The sequence below is a fragment of the Brienomyrus brachyistius genome, chromosome 17 (assembly GCF_023856365.1).
Source record: "Brienomyrus brachyistius isolate T26 chromosome 17, BBRACH_0.4, whole genome shotgun sequence".
NCBI classification, from domain to species: Eukaryota; Metazoa; Chordata; class Actinopteri; order Osteoglossiformes; family Mormyridae; genus Brienomyrus; species Brienomyrus brachyistius.
In genome coordinates, this window is record NC_064549.1 from 19503895 (window position 1) to 19517837 (window position 13943).

At 46.3% G+C, this 13943-nt stretch overlaps 1 protein-coding gene across 8 annotated transcripts in view; it reads left to right on the forward strand.

Moving 5' to 3' along the window:
- Positions 1 to 13943, forward strand: part of LOC125711306 (diacylglycerol kinase delta-like) — a 118240-nt gene that overhangs the window by 67146 nt on the left and 37151 nt on the right. The window lies entirely within an intron of this gene.

Genomic DNA, 13943 nt, shown 5'->3' on the forward strand with positions numbered 1-13943 from the left:
TTGGCAAGGCTCCAGGGATGGATAAGATTCACCCTGAGTTCCTGAAATCTCTGGACGTTGTTGGGCTATTTTGGCTAACACTCTTCTTCAACATACTGTGGACACTGGGGGCAGACTGAGGTGATGGTCCCAATCTTTAAGAAAGGAATGTTTTTCAACTGGGAAGGTCTATAGCAGGATACTAGAGAGGAGGGTCCAGGTGTTGGTTGAACCTCAGATCCAGGAGGAACAATGCGAATCCTATCCTGGTTACGGAACACTGTACCAGCTATCCTCACAAGGATACTGATGGGTTCATGGGAGTGTGCCCAACCAGTCTACATTTGTTTCTGAACTTGGAAAAGGCATATGATCATGTCCCTTGGGGTCCTGGGGAGGGTGCTCCAGGAGTATGGGGTACAGGGTCCGTTGTTGACTTGTTTCTTCTCTTTCGTTGTCATCTGGTATTCTATATCTAATCTATTTCTCTTTCCTTTTCCCTATTTTGTATTACTCTCTCTTAATGGTGATGGAATGCAGCACAACACATCCATGTAAAGCGCCTTGGGGTGATTCTGTTGTGAAAGGTAGCATATAAAAATAAATTGAATAGCCACTTTAAATCAGTGGGTGTTTTTATATATAAGAACATAAGAACATAAGAACTATACAAACGAGAGGAGGCCATTCGGCCCATAAAGCTCGCTTGGGGAGAACTAAACTAATAGCTCAGAGTCGTTAAAATCTTATCTAGCTCTGACTTAAAGGAACCCAAGGATTCAGCTTGCACTACATTATCAGGAAGGCTATTCCATACTCTGACTACACGCTGTGTAAAGAAGTGCTTCCTTAAATCCAGCTTGAAATGTTCTCCCGCTAATTTCCACCTATGGCCACGAGTTCGTCTATTTAAACTAATGCTGAAGTAACTATTTGGTTAAACAGCATCCAAACCTGTTAGAATCTTATATACCTGGATCATGTCCCCCCTCAATCTCCTTTGCTTGAGACTGAACAGATTTAGCTCAAGTAACCGTTCCTCGTATGACATTCCTCTAAGACCAGGAATCATTTTTGTGGCCCTACGCTGCACCTTTTCTAAGGCCACAATGTCCTTTTTAAGATATGGTGACCAAACCTGCACACAATATTCTAGGTGAGGTCTCACCAAGGAATTGTATAATCTTAGCATTACCTCCCTTGACTTAAACTCCACACACCTGGAGATATACCCCAACATCCTATTGGCCTTTTTTATTGCTTCCCCACACTGGCAAGAATGGGACATGGAAGCATCAACATACACACCAAGGTCTTTCTCATGATCAGCTACCTTTATTTCAGTGACACCCATGAAATACCTGTACTTTATATTTCTGCTCCCTAGATGGAGTACCTTACATTTATCAACGTTAAATTTCATCTGCCAGGTATCGGCCCAGTCACTAATTAAATCAAGATCCCGCTGTAGCTGCTGAGCCGCTAATTCAGTATCTGCTACACCACCCACCTTGGTGTCATCTGCAAATTTCACCAGTTTACTGTATATATTGGTATCCATATCATTTATGTAAATTAGGAACAATAGTGGTCCTAAAATCGAACCCTGCGGTACCCCACTATGAACGCAGGCCCACTGTGACATTGTGCCTCTTATAACTACTCGCTGTGTCCTATCTGTTAACCAGTTATCAATCCAGGTCGCTACAGTACCTAAAATACCTGTCGCGTTGAGTTTAAGTAGGAGCCTCTTGTGGGGGACAACATCAAAAGCCTTTTGGAAATCTAAGTAGATGGCATCATAGGCCATCTTATCATCAACTTCCTGAGTAGCTTCCTCAAAAAACTCCAACAGATTCATTAAACAGGATCTACCTCTCCTAAATCCATGCTGGCTATCCCGCAAAATGTTATTGGAGTCCAGGTAATCTACCATTTTCTCTTTGATTATAGCCTCCATAACTTTACCAGTTATACAAATTAGACTGATTGGCCTATAGTTAGACAAATTACTTTTATCCCCTTTTTTGAAAATAGGCGTTATGAAGGCGTGCTTCCAATCAGAAGGTACCACACTTTCAGATAAGGATTTTTGAAACAGTAAAGTTAAGGGTCGGCAAATAATATCCCTCATCTCTTTTAACACTATAGGTAAGATGCCATCAGGGCCCTGTGATTTATTTATTTTGAGCTTAGCTAGGATTTGCAAAACATCTGCTTCAGTTATATATATATATTAGCTATAGACAATGCTGGATAGGTAATAACTGGTAAATTACTAAGGTCCTCAACAGTGAATACCCGTGCAAAACTATCATTGAATTCATTTACTATATCAATGTCGTTTACAATTATAAGACCCTTACTATCCTGCAGATTAGTAATTTCAGGTTTTAGAGCTCTTTTAGAGTTAAAATACTGGAAGAAACTTTTAACGTCATCCTTAGCTTCCAATGCAACCATCCTTTTGACATTTCTTTTAGCTCGTCTAATATCATTTTTTAACTCAGCCTGTAGACTTAGATATTCCTGCTTAATTCTGTCATCATCAGTTATTTTCCATTGCTGGAACAAAGCCCTTTTCCTCCTTACTTTATACTTTATTTCCCTAGTAAACCACCTAGGTTGCAATTTCCTAGATTTATTCTTGCTGGAAACAGGTATGAAGTCCTCTTGCACTTGCAATAATGTGCTTTTAAAAAATTCCCAGGCCTCTTCAACAGTTTTGTTATTTAACTCCATCCAGTTCACAGTTTCTAGTTTTTGTCTCATACACTTAAAGTCAGCCTTCCTAACATTATATATTTTTGATTTGGACTTAGCTCTTCGAACACTAAACTGAACCTCAAATTTGACCATGTTATGATCGCTACCGTCAAGTGGTTCTAAAACATCTAATTTACCAATCCTGTCCTGGTTATTAGAGAGAACAAGATCAAGAATGGCATCTCCTCTGGTAGGGGTGTTAACAAACTGAGTAAAAAAACAATCCTGTACTAATTCCACCATCTCCAGTTCATTTTCTGAAGAGCCAGTGACAATGTCCCACTGCATTCCTGGTAGATTAAAATCACCCATAACTACCACATCATTTTTATTGCTCATAGTCCTAATATCACTGTATAACAATCTGCTTTCCTCAGCAGCTATATTAGGTGTTCTGTAACAAACACCGAGAATTAGGCTATTTGAGTTTTTAGCATCTAATTTTACCCATATTGCTTCCGTAGTTTTATTTATATCAGTAAGTTCCCTTGCCTGCAAGTTTTCCTTTACATATACTGCAACACCACCCCCCTTTTTTCCTATACGATCCTTACGGAACAACGTGTAACCATCCATATTATATTCTTGTCCATCCTTTTCACTCAACCACGTTTCAGTTATTCCTATAATATCATAAGAGTCCGATGAGATAAAAGCCTCTAAATCATGAATTTTATTCCTAATACTCCTGGCGTTTAAATACAGACAACAAAGGGTAGGCCTATTACGGTGCCCACTTACAATATGATTATTTGGGGCTTTCCGTTTCCCCCCACTGACATAGTTAACTAACCTCCCTGCCCCCCCAGTCCCTAGTTTAAACATTCCTCAACTACTCGTACGCCTCCCCAATACACTGGTTCCCCTCTGGTTCAGGTGCAACCCATCCGGCTTGAACAGGTCCCACCTGTTCCAGAAGGTCCTCCAATGCCCCATAAACCTAAACCCCTCTTTCCTACACCATCCTTTTAGCCACGCATTTAATTTCCTTATCTCAGCTAACTTAGCCTGACTTGCACGTGGCACTGGGAGTATTTCGGAGAATACCACCGTGGACGTTCTGCTTCTAAGCTTATTGGCGACTTCTATAAATTTATCCTGCAGAACAGCCCTTCTACCCTTGCCTATGTCTTTGGTGCCAACATGCACCACGACAACTGGATCCACCCCAGCTGGGGCCAAAAGCTTATCCACACGATCTGGAAGGTCTCCTACCTGGGCACCAGGCAGGCAAGACACCGTACGGGACCCTCTATCATGCGTGCACACATAACTGTCTACTCCCCTAATAATGGAATCCCCCACTACCACAACCTCCCTCTTCCTGGGGGGAGGGGGCTCCTCAGTGCCCAAGGGCCCACCTGCCTCCCCAGTCCATTCCGGCTCTAAAGCAGGAAGAACCTGAAACCTGTTCGACACAGTCACCTCAGGTGATGCCGCCTCTGCAATGTGTGTACGCCCTTTCCTGCGTCTACGACCTACGGTCACCCAGCTCTCTCGACCTCTCTGCTCTTCATTCTCCCCCCTCCCCGCTAGTGGCGTACACACCTTCTCCCTAAAAGATGTATTAACTTGCTCCTCTAACTCACTGTTGCATTGGATGAGAGCCAGTTGCTCCTCAAGGTCGTGAACCTTGACCATGAGCGAGTCCACTAGCTTACATCGCTCGCAGATACCCATAATTAACACCCATAATTAACCAACCAATAATTAACCAACTCACTATGACCTCGTACTCCCAGCCCAGTAAATTTATATAGCGTATTTAACTTTAAAGATTAATTAGCGTACCGTTAAATGCAATGAAGTGCCGAGAATATTAAAATAAGTTACTTGGGTTGAAACAGAACTAACTTATTATTTTTATTTAAAATTTTAAATCCGATAAATTTACTACTACTTACCAAAAGAACTTCTGCCTGAACCAAGTATGAACTAAAAACAAAATGAAATCGAAGTTGCTCTTGGGAGGTCGAAAAACCACAAAAACCCCCTCACAGCAGGCTACTGCCGGAGCGGGGAAAAAAGTGGAAAATGTCCTCCCGGCCCCGACTGGCGACCGAGCAAAGCTCAGGAGCAACTGTCCTTTTCTGGCGCTGAGTAACGTTACCGACGTTAGATATTATTAGCTATTGCGCCCCGCCGGTGTTTTTTACGGAGTTAAACGCGAACAGAAAACGCAGCTCACTGCCCGTAACAATCCCGCTGTTAATAAACAGACAGGACAGACAAGCACTCACGCCGACCAAAATAAGAACAATAAATAGAAATAACACAGCCACCCACTAAACAATTAAAGCACACAAACACTCAGAATATACGTTCCAAACACCCCAAAAACAATCACAAACAATCCCAAAACAATCGCTGCAGCTCAACACCACTCTCTCTCAGTATCCCAGCAATCTCTCGCCTAGTTAATATTTGAATGATCTCATGTGCACCGGTTGAGTGATAGATTGTAATATCTGGAGGGGGGTGGGGGGTAGGCAATGTGTGGAGCTTCTAAGGGGACGTGGGAGGAAAAGTAAATTCATGAAAATATTTTGACATTATGAGAACTCACAATAATTTTGCATTACTATTAATAACTGTACTGTAAACAGTATAGACATGTCCAGTAAAATATATTTCAAGTAATAGACTATGAAGGACATTTAACTTTATGATTAGGTCTTTTTACATGTATTTATTGATAATTGCATTGTGTCTATTCATTACCAGAGATATACATGGTGACTGCTATTGAACATGAAGTGCACATGAGATCATTCAAATATTAACTAGAAATGGGGCTGTCAGAAATTGCTGCATTGTATTCTCTGTAAAGCCTCGACATGTGCTACACCCATCTAAAAATACTTACCCATCCCCATCAAAGGAAGGGGTACAATTAGGGTTGCACCGATACCAGTATCGGGCCGATACTGTCACCTCTCCCCCTCCTGGATATGGAGAGCCGAAGTCCTGGTCAGGGTCTGTCACATGGGGGTAACAGAGCTGGGGTCCATGCCTTGGCAGTGGGCGCAGGCAAAGCAGCAACAGGCAGACTGGCTCCGGGCACAAGCGAAGCAGCGCCTGGCAGACGGTCTCCGGGCGCAGGCGAAGCAGAAACAGGCAGACGGGCTCCGGGCGCAGGCGAATCTGCACCTGGCAGATGGTCTCCGGGCGCAGGCAAAGCAGAAACAGGCAGACGGGCTCCGGGCACAGGCGAAGCTGCACCTGGCAGATGGTCTCCGGGCGCAGGCAAAGCAGAAACAGGCAGACGGGCTCCGGGTGCAGGCGAAGCTGCAGCAGGCAGGCGGGCTCGATACGCAGGCGACACTGGGTCGAGTTCCTCTCGACATACCGCGGGGGAAATAGTGGAGATGGAGATGGCCCCTAGGGAATTGTGCAGCGCTATCCCTGCTTCTCTCTCCCACGACCAGGTCCGGCGAGGTCCGGCAGCTCGCGTGGAATAAAAGAACGAAAACTGTAATCGGCCCTTGCTTGCTGGGTCATGTCCTCACCTACCCAGCTCCTCAGCCGGGTTAAATTCAGCTGCACCTCCTCCGTGTGGTGCGGATCTTTGGAAGGGGAGATCTCCCTCGACCAGCGCGCGATGGTTTGCGCCGCGGGATCCTCTATTACCTCAGGCTGCCCAAGCCAATAAAGTACCTCGTCAAAAAGGTCAAGACGTTCCGCCTCACTGAAGGGAGGCGTCCTCTCTTGGGGTCCTGTCATTCTGTCACGGATCGGCACAGGGAAGCAGGCAACGGAAGCCGTGGATACAAAAAAAAGGGTTTTATTTGCAGGGGAACACTAACATTAGTGACAGGACTAGGGAAACGTACTTGAACGTGGTCTGAAATACACTGAACTAACAACAGCAACCGGAAACAGATGGTGATCATGGGGTTAACGAAGGGGCGTGGTCGATGAGAGGGCATGACAGATACCTCGTTAAAATACTTGTATTCGTAAATAAATTGCCGATGCCACTCACCAATACCACTCAATGGTATTTCATTATATCAAACTGGTCGTAGCCAGCGAATGTGATTTGTTGTCCTACCTGACCTCAATGCCTACATCACAGACATTATGTTGCCAAAGGTGTACAATGGCATGAAAAATCATGTTAGGTTCCTGGTGCATGATGTTGCAGCATTAAGTTTCATAACTGATATATGGACTAGCAGTGTCTTCCCAATGTCTCTCCATAGCACAGTGGATAGATGAGTATATTTGATGAAATTGCATTTAAATTCATTTAGTCCTACCTTGGAGAGGTCTCACTGCCCCTTGAGGACAAACCATTGCAATACTGGAAAAATGGCAGAAAACTCTACTTCTGAATTGCAGATTGTGTTTTTATTAAAATATCCAGCTGCTGTAGTAATAAGTAATATTTTATAAAGGAACTACTGACTGCTTGTTTTTGTTTATAATTACATACATTGTTCAGTCAGGAAAAGTTCTGGTGAATACTTAGTCATAGCTGGATATTTCACTAATAAAAAAAACTGTTACATTAAAAGGAAGAATTAATCTGATATAAGGAAACATGTTGATTATTAATTATTAAAAGAGTTTTAATATTATGACAATCATTGTATCGGGAACTTTTCATCGCGATATTATCGTACCATGAGTTTTTGGTATTGTTACATCCCATATATATATATATATATATATGTATATATATATATATATATATATATATATATATATATATATATATATATATATATATATATATATATATATATATCCATCCATCCATCATCCATCCATCATCTCCCGCTTGATCCGGGGTCGGGTCGCGGGGGCAGCAGCCTCAGCAGGGAGACCCAGACTTCCCTCTCCCCGGCCACTTCGTCTAGCTCCTCTGGGGGGACCCCGAGGCGTTCCCAGGCCAGCCGAGAGACATAGTCTCTCCAGCGTGTCCTGGGTCTTCCCCGGGGCCTCCTCCCAGTGGGACATGCCCGGAATACCTCCCCAGGGAGGCGTCCCGGAGGCATCCTGATCAGATGCCCGAGCCACCTCATCTGGCTCCTCTCGATGCGGAGGAGCAGCGGCTCTACTCTGAGTCCCTCCCGAATGACTGAGCTCCTCACCCTATCTCTAAGGGAGAGCCCAGCCACCCTGCGGAGGAAACTCATTTCGGCCGCTTGTACCCGCGATCTCGTTCTTTCGGTCACTACCCAAAGCTCATGACCATAGGTGAGGGTAGGAACGTAGATCGACTGGTAAATCGAGAGCTTCGCCTTTTGGCTCAGCTCTCTCTTCACCATGACAGACCGATGCAGCGCCCGCATGACTGCCGACGCCGCACCGATCCGCCTGTCGATCTCCCGCTCCATCGTTCCCCCACTCGTGAACAAGATCCCGAGATACTTAAATTCCTCCACTTGGGGGAGGACCCCATCCCCAACCCGGAGAGAGCACTCTACCCTTTTCCGGCTGAGAACCATGGTCTCGGATTTGGAGGTGCTGATTCTCATCCCAGCCGCTTCGCACTCGGCTGCGAACTGCTCCAGCGAGAGCTGAAGGTCACGGCTCGATGAGGCCAACAGAACCACATCATCTGCAAAAAGCAGAGACCTAATCCTGAGGTCACCGAACCGGACGCCCTCAACGCCCTGGCTGCGCCTAGAAATTCTGTCCATAAAAACTATGAACAGAATCGGTGACAAAGGGCAGCCCTGACGGAGTCCAACCCTCACCGGAAACGAGTCCGACTTATTGCCGCACATGCGGACCAAACTCTGGCACCGGTCATACAGGGACCGAACCGCCCTTAAAAGGGAGCCCGGTACCCCATACTCCCGGAGCACTCCCCACAGGACCCCACGAGGGACACGGTCGAATGCCTTTTCCAAGTCCACAAAACACATGTAGACTGGTCGGGCAAACTCCCATGAACCCTCCAGAACCCTGCTGAGAGTATAGAGCTGGTCCACTGTTCCACGGCCAGGGCGAAAACCACACTGCTCCTCCTGAATCCGAGGTTCGACAATCCGGCGGACCCTCCTTTCCAGGACCCCCGAATAGACCTTACCAGGGAGGCTGAGGAGTGTGATCCCCCTGTAGTTGGAGCACACCCTCCGGTCCCCCTTCTTAAAGAGGGGGACCACCACCCCGGTCTGCCAGTCCAGAGGTACTGCCCCCGATGTCCACGCGATGCTGCAGATGCGTGTCAACCAGGACAGCCCCGCAGCATCCAGAGCCTTGAGGAACTCTGGGCGAATCTCGTCCACCCCCGGGGCCTGGCCACCGAGGAGCTTTTTGACCACCTCAGCGACCTCCACCCCCGAGATAGGCGAGTCCACCCCCAAGTCCCCACACTCTGCTTCCATATTGGAAGGCGTGTCGGTGGGATTGAGGAGGTCTTCGAAGTACTCCCTCCACCGACCCAAAACGTCCCGAGCTGAGGTCAGCAGCGCACCATCCCCACCATAAATAGTGTTGATGCTGCACCGCTTTCCCGCCCGGAGCCGCCGGATGGTGGACCAGAATCTCCTCGAAGCCGTCCGGAAGTCGTTCTCCATGGCCTCACCAAACTCCTCCCACACCCGAGTTTTTGCCTCAGCGACCGCCAAAACCACATTCCGCTTGGCCTGCCGGTAGCCGTCAGCTGCGTCTGGAGTCCCACAGGCCAGAAAGGCCCGATAAGACTCCTTCTTCAGCTTGACGGCATCCGTTACCACCGGTGTCCACCAGCGGGTTCGGGGATTACCGCCGCGACAGGCACCGACCACCTTGCGGCCGCAGCTCCGGTCAGCCGCCTCCACAATGGAGGCACGGAACATGGCCCATTCGGACTCAATGTCCCCCGCCTCCCCCGGGATATGGGAGAAGTTCTGCTGGAGGTAGGAGTTGAAACTCTCCCTGACAGGGGATTCCGCCAGACGTTCCCAGCAGACCCTCACTATACGCTTGGGCCTGCCAGGCCTGGCCGGCTTCCTCCCCCACCAGCGGAGCCAACCCACCACCAGGTAGTGATCGGTTGACAGCTCCGCCCCTCTCTTCACCCGAGTGTCCAAAACATGCGGCCGCAAGTCCGACGACACGACTACAAAGTCGATCATCGAACTGCGGCCTAGGGTGTCCTGGTGCCAAGTGTACATATGGACACCCTTATGCTTGAACATGGTGTTCATTATGGACAGTCCGTGACGAGCACAGAAGTCCAATAACAAAACACCGCTCGGGTTCAGATCGGGGGGGCCGTTCCTCCCAATCACGCCCCTCCAGGTCTCACTGTCGCTGCCCACGTGAGCATTGAAGTCCCCCAGCAGAACAAGGGAGTCCCCAGGAGGAGCGCTCTCCAACACCCCTTCCAAGGACTCCAAAAAGGGTGGGTATTCCGAACTGCTGTTTGGCGCATAAGCGCAAACAACAGTCAGGACCCGTCCCCCCACCCGAAGGCGGAGGGAGGCTACCCTCTCGTCCACTGCGGTAAACCCCAATGTACAGGCGCCCAGCCTGGGGGCAATAAGTATGCCCACGCCCGCTCGGCGCCTCTTCCCGCGGGCAACTCCAGAGTGGAAAAGGGTCCAACCCCCCTCAAGGAGACTGGTTCCAGAGCCCAAGCCGTGCGTCGAGGTGAGTCCGACTATATCTAGCCGGAACTTCACAACCTCGCGCACCAGCTCAGGCTCTTTCTCCATCAGAGAGGTGACATTCCATGTCCCTAGAGCTAGCTTCTGCAGCCGAGGATCGGACCGCCAAGGTCCCCGCCTTTGGCCGCCGCCCAGATCACTTCGCACCCGACCCCTTTGGCCCCTCCCATGGGTGGTGAGCCCATTGGAGGGGGGACCCACGTGCCTTGTTCGGGCTGTGCCCGACCAGGCCCCATGGGTGTAGGCCTGGCCGCCAGGCGCTCGCCATCGAGCCCCACCCCCAGGCCTGGCTCCAGGGGGGGGCCCCGGTGACCCGCGTCCGGGCAAGGGAAACCGTGAATCCAGGATTTTTCTCATCATAAGGGGTTTTTGAGCCGTGCTTCATCTGGTTCCTCACCCAGGACCTGTTTGCCTTGGGTGACCCTACCAGGGGCATAAAGCCCCAGACAACATAGCTCCTGGGATCATTGTAACATGCAAACTCCTCCACCACGATAAGGTGTCGGCTCCAGGAGGGGTATATATATATATATATATATATATATATATATATATATATATATATATATATATATATATATATATATATATATACAGTGCTCAGCATAAATGAGTACACCCCACTACATTTGTCAGAAAACCTTTAGTTTCCTTTCAGAATCAACATTTTCTATGAGATACTATATTACAAAATACTCTCACAAATGTGGGCCATTGATTGCAAACAAGATTTGTTGATTTGCACACACAAAAAAGTGATTTTCCTAACAAATTCACTCAAGCCCATGTTGCAAAAATGAGTACACCCCAATTATAGTCTTAGGAGAAAAGCCACACTTAAGACTACAAAATTCTAATTAACAGGCATTCAACCACAGGTGAGTCTAATGATTCATTTAAGAGGTGTCCAGCAGACAGGTGACTATAAAAGGGCATTACTTAACAAAGAAAAGCCCTTCCCATTTCATGCTGTCAGCAATGGCTCCACATGGAAGAGAAATGTCACAAAATCTGAGAAAGGCAATCATTTCTTTACACAAAAAAAGGTGAGGGCTACAAGAAGATCAGCAAAATACTGTAGCAAAAGTGATCCAAAAATTTAAGAAAGATGGAAGTGCAACGATCTTACAGCGACGTCCAGGCCGTCCACGGAAGTTAACATCTCGAGAGGAGCGTCTGCTGATGAGAAGGGTTGAAGAAAATCGCCATGCAAGTTCACTGCAGTTAGCTAAAGTAGTAGAAAACCAAACTGGAGTGACCGTTTCCCGTGACACCATACGGCGCACACTGCAGAGGAATGGCATGCATGGGTATCGTCCACGAAGGAAGCCTCTCCTAAAGCCCATGCACAAAAAAGCACGCCTAGAATTTGCTAGGGCCCATGCGGAAAAAGATGAAGACTACTGGGACTCTATACTCTGGAGTGATGAGACAAAAATCCCTGTTTTTGGAACTACTTGTTTCAAAACTGTATGGCGTCGTAAAGGTGAGGATTTCAAAGAAAAATGCATGGTGCCTACAGTGAAGCATGGTGGTGGCAGTGTCCTTATGTGGGGCTGCATGAGTGCTGCTGGTGTTGGGGAGCTGCATTTCATTGATGGTATCATGAACTCAACAATGTACTGCTCTATACTGAAGGAGAAGATGCTGCCATCTCTCCATGCACTTGGTCGTCGTGCACTTTTCCAACACGACAATGATCCAAAACACACATCTAAAGCTACTGTTGCATTTCTGAAGAAGAACAGGGTGAAGGTGATTGAATGGCCAAGTATGTCTCCTGATCTGAACCCAATCGAACACCTGTGGGGAATTCTGAAGCGACAAGTTGAGCATCACTCTCCATCCAGCATCCAGGCTCTAAAACAGGTTATTCTTGAAGGATGGAAAAAGATAGATGTTGTAATATGTCGCCAACTTGTTCATTCCATGCCTAGAAGACTTGGTGCTGTCCTTAAAAATCACGGCGGTCATACAAAATACTAGATGTAGTACTTTTTGTTGCGGGGTGTATTCATTTTTGCTTCAACCAATTTGAGTAAAACTGAAGATTTTGTGATCTAAGTTATATTATTAACCTTAATTTCATGTTATGGAGTTAAACAAGTGTTCAATAAAACTCAGCCTTGTGAAAATTTTGGAAGTTATTCTTTTGTTCATTGAGCTACTGATTACATTCGTACTTTTCAAAGGGGGTGTACTTATTTATGCTGAGCACTGTATATATATATATATATATATATATATATATATATATATATACACACACACACACACAGTGAGGGAAATAAGTATTTGACCCTTTGCTGAATTCTTAATTCTTTTGACCCGTTAATAAAGAACTGAGAAGTCTGTAATTGCACTGGTATGTTTATTTAAACATGAAAAGATATATAATTAACAAAACAAGCAAAAATAATTATGTAACAGTCACAAACCAATTTGTCATTTATATAGGGAAATAAGTATTTGATCTCCTACAAGCCAGCAAGAAATTAGGTCAAGTACATGTGCACTAACACAACACAAGTAATACTTAATTAAGTATTAACAGATACCAAGCCATCATTGTCATTTAATGGCACTAATTTGTTAAATAGTATTCTTAGGTCACTAACCTGTCTATGTCTTCAACCTTATCACTCTGGGAAATACCAAAGAGACATCTAAGGACATCAGAGAAAAGATTGTTGACATTCACAAAGGTGGAATTGGCTGCATTACCATCAGCAAACAACCTGGTGAGGAAGAGACAACTGTTGGTGGAATTATTCACAAATGGAAGAAAAACAAAATAACTGTCAATCTCCCTCGGTCTGGGGCCCCAAGGAAGATTTTATTTCATGCAGCATCACTAATCTTAAGAATGGTGAGGGCTAACCCCAGATATACATGGGAGGAGCTCGTTAATGATCCCAAAGCAGCAGGGACCACAGTCACCAAGAAAACCATTGGTAACATATGCCGTTACGGTTTGAAATCCTGCAGTGCTCGCAAAGTACCCCTGCTCAAGAGGGCCCGTGTTCAGGCCCGTCTGAGGTATGCCAGTGAACACCTGAATAATTCCAATGAGACCTGAAAGAATGTTATGTGGTCAGATGAGACCAAAATCGAGCTGTTTGGCATCAACTCTACTCGCTGTGTTTGGAGGAAAAAGAATGCTGACTAGGAAAACCATGCCTACTGTCAAACACGGAGGTGGAAGCATTATGCTTTGGGGGTGTTTTTCTGCCAAGGGTATAAGACGACTGCACCGCATCGAAGGAAAGATGGACGGGGCCATGTACCATAAAATCTTGGATGAGAACCTCCTCCCTTCAGCCATCCCTTCAGCCACCCCTTCAGCGGGTGGGTCTTCCAGTAAGACAACCACCCTAGGCATATCCAGACTTCTCAGTCCTTTATTAATGGGTCAACTTAAGAATTCAGCAAGGGGTCAAATACTTATTTCCCTCACTGTGTGTGTGTGTGTATGTGTGTGTGTGTGTGTGTGTGTGTATATATATATATATATATATATATATATGAAAATAAAGAAAACACGATGAATGAGAATGAGTATATATATATAGTACAGGCCAAAAGTTTGGA